At 42.9% G+C, this 3,642-nt stretch overlaps 1 long non-coding RNA gene across 1 annotated transcript; it reads right to left on the bottom strand.

Annotated features, from left to right (window-relative positions):
• On the bottom strand, positions 1 to 1,919 carry LOC138917756 (uncharacterized). Its single transcript, XR_011426201.1, has 2 exons — positions 1,178 to 1,919; positions 1 to 765 (listed from the first exon to the last, which is right to left on the bottom strand). It is a non-coding gene; the product is annotated as an uncharacterized lncRNA (long non-coding RNA).
• Between the last annotated feature and the right edge of the window lie 1,723 nt (positions 1,920 to 3,642).

Raw genomic sequence — 3,642 nt, 5'->3', positions numbered from 1 at the left:
TGACAGTAATAAACCCTTACATTTGTAGAATGATTTACAGTTAATACAGTATTATCACATATATTACTCACTTGATCCGCACATCAACCCCAAGAAAGGGGAAAATATTAATATCCCCATATTGTAAGGAGGACTCCAAGCTTCAGGCTGATTAAGTGACTAGAGAGGGAAACCCAGCCACTAAGTGGCATAGTCTGTCTTCAGACGCCAAACCTGCAACCCTGGTGGTCTTTCCCCTCTGCCGGGGAGAGCTTGCCATGGAAATGGCAGAACAGTTGCTTTGCAGTCCTGATTTGAATGACAGTCTCATAAGGGGCCAGGGCCATCCACTGTTGGCTTGGTGAGAGGAAGAAGCTCCCTTTGCTGCATTTTCTTCAACAATGAAAGTTCTGCTCTCCCAGGGGATTCCCATACCAGCATCTTCTTCCAGTATGGTCCCAGTAACAGTCAGGTTGAGATTATACCAAGAAGACACAGTTAGCTCTTTAGTCATCCCCGAGCCGGCAAATTTTCCAATGCAGGTAATTCAGGATTTGAGTTTACACTGCAAAACCAGGTTCTGCCAGCAGAGGGAGTCATGATCGTGTGACAGAATCACTGGATGAGGTCCAAGCTTCTGGGCTGTCAGTGGCTGTGAGATTAACCCAAAAGACCTCCAATTGTGTCCAAGTAGAGATTACTAATAGCTCCTCTTTTCTCAATAGCTTATTTTCTCCTTTCTCTGCTGTAATTTCTGGCGAATGGGATTTGAGTCAACTCCCCAACCTCTCCCCAAAAAGAATAGAAAAATATGAAAATTTTTAAAAATCTGAATATTAAAAAGGCACCATCCTTAGTAGCTACCCTTCATTGAGCACCTAATAGGTGGGTTACAGATGTTTTCTCGAACCTTCACATTAACCCAGGTAGTAAATGGCACTACTGGGACTTGAGCCTAATTTCTCCAACGCCAAAGCCAACGCTCTTTCTACAACCCTGTGCTGGCCCCGGCCCCCCCCCCCCCCCGGACTAACTCCACCTTCTTTCAACACCCATTTCAACTCCTGCCTCCTCAGTAAAGGCTTTCCTACCCCTCCCACCCTCCCCTTCCCCCCCTTCCCCGTCCCCCGCGACCCTCCCTTTCTCGCCCCGCCCCCTCCACCCTGGCCTTGGGAGGGGGGTCTCTTCCTTTCCTTACCTCCTGTGGCCATTTGTACTATGTGCAATTAGCATCTGCTTTTTTTTATGGTCTTATCCATCCATCTAAGAAAATATTCTGTCTCCTCAACTGGATTTCTTCTTTTGCTATACTTATGTTTCTCATTATTTAAAAAAAAAAAAGTAATCTAAGACTGTTTTGACCATACTATCTATAGAATTGTGTATCCTAACTTTTTTTTAATATTACGCACATTGTTGACTCTTCTTCCTCTTGCTCTACATGCAATCCATCAACAAATCCTCTCCAGGTTCAAGCTACAAAATCTGTCAATCCCGACTCCAAAACACTGTGCGCCATGACCACGGCCACCCTAGTCCGTGCCACCTGCATTGCTTGCCTGGACACTGCGGTAGCATTTTAACAGGAATCCCTGCTTCCACCCTGACTCTCCTCCTCTCCCCCCTCCACAGAACAGCCAGAGTCTGCCTTCTAAACTGTAAATCAAATCATACCACTTCCTGCTCTCAACCTTCCAACGGCCTCTCGTCACTCAGAATAAAATCCAAAGTCCCTTGCCAGGCGCGTAGGCCTTCCGTGATCCGGGCCTGGTCACTCCTCCCGTTTCATGTCTTCATACTCTCCCCTTCCCTCACTCTGATCCAACAACACTGGCCTCCTTGTTCTCCGTCCTGCCAAGCGCATTCCGGTCATAGGGCCTGTGGCTGGCTCCTTCCTCTGCTGCGGGCTTTCTCCCACGGCCGCACATGGCTTCTCTGCCTCACTTCATTCAGCTGTGTTTTCAAATGTCATCTCCTCAGAGGAGCCTTTTTGGCCACGCTTCCTAAAATATCTCTTCCTCACTCTCTAACTCTTACTATCCTCACTCAGCTTTCTTTTTCTTCAGAGCTCTTACCACAATATGTCATTCTAGATGTTTCTATATCTGTTTAGGGATTATCTTCCCATGAGAATGTGAGCCCCATGATAGAATTTTGTTCTGTATCCCAGTGCCTAGAAATATGCCTGGTTCATAAGAATCGACTAGAAAATATTTGTTTAGTGAAGAAATGACTGAATGAAGTTATTAATAGAATTCACAGTCATCTCTTTTTAAAATTATTTTACTGGGGTCATATTTACTTACAACACTGTGTAAATCTCAGGTGTACATCGCTATATTTCAGTTCCTATATAGGCTGCATTGTGTTCATCACCAACAGTCCAGTTTTTATCCGTCACCATATATATGTGCCCCTTTACTCCTTTCACCATCCCCCCACCCCCTCTCCTCTGGTAACCGCTAACCTGTTCTCCCTATCTTTGTGTTTGTTTGTTTATCTTCCACATATGAGTAAAATCATATGATCTCTATCTCTGTTTAACTTATTTCACTTAGCACAATACCCACAAGATCCATGCATGTTGTCGCAGGTGGCACGATTATGACTTTTTTATGGCTGGGTAGTATTCCATTGTATGTATATAGACCACATCTTCTTTATCCATTCGTCCATTGAAGGGCACTTGGGTTGCTTCCACATCTTGGCTACACAATAATCATTTTGAATGGCTGCTTAACTTAGTGTAAATTATTTTTTATTGTGAAATATTAGAAATATGAAATTACTATTTTGTAGGTTAAAAATGGTTGAATGTTGACAATTTCACATAGTTCGGCTGAACAAAATACACACTCAGAAAGTTGCATTACATAAATATACCGCTTAAAGAATTGTTATAAAACAACATCTCTCTACCGACCACTCAGGCCAAAAATAGGACATTGCCGGCCTCCCAGAAATCCCCTGCAGGACCTTTCTCAGTCACAATTCCCTCCTTCCTCTCTAAGGTAACCACCCTCCTGGCTTTTATGATAATCCCTTGCTGGCTTCTCTTTGTTCTTTTACCACCTAAAGAATACAGTTTTGTTTTGCTCATTTTTGAGCTTTATATGAACTCATACAGTATGTATTCTTTTGTATCTGTTTTTTTCTCATTTCTTTTATTTGAGAGATTCACCCATGTTGCTGTGGCCGTTGTGTGTCGTCTTACTGCTACATAATGTTTCTTTGTATGACTGTAACACCTCTCGATGGACACGTGGGTTGTTTCCAGATTGGGGTTATTACAAGTGATGCTGCTGTGAGCCTCCTTGTTCATCTCTCCTATGCACATTGAACACATCTCTGTTGCATATATACCTGGGAGTGAAATTACTGGGTCATGGGGAATGCATACTCTCAATTTCAGTTGACCTCAAACTGTTTTCCAAAGTGGATGTAACAATTTGCACCACTAGCAGTGTAGGAGATTTCCAGTGGCTTTACACCAGAAACACAGTTAATACTGGCATTCTTAGTTTTAGATATTAAGTATCACGTTTTGGTTTTAATTTGATTTCCCTGATGATGAATAAAGTTGAGCACCTTTTCATATGCTTATAGACATTTCAATGTCTTCTTTTGTGAATTGCCCATTCAAGTTGCTTGCTCATTTTTCTA

This window comes from Equus caballus, chromosome 15, assembly GCF_041296265.1.
Source record: "Equus caballus isolate H_3958 breed thoroughbred chromosome 15, TB-T2T, whole genome shotgun sequence".
Taxonomy (NCBI): Eukaryota; Metazoa; Chordata; class Mammalia; order Perissodactyla; family Equidae; genus Equus; species Equus caballus.
This window is presented reverse-complemented; position numbering and strand designations above follow the sequence as displayed.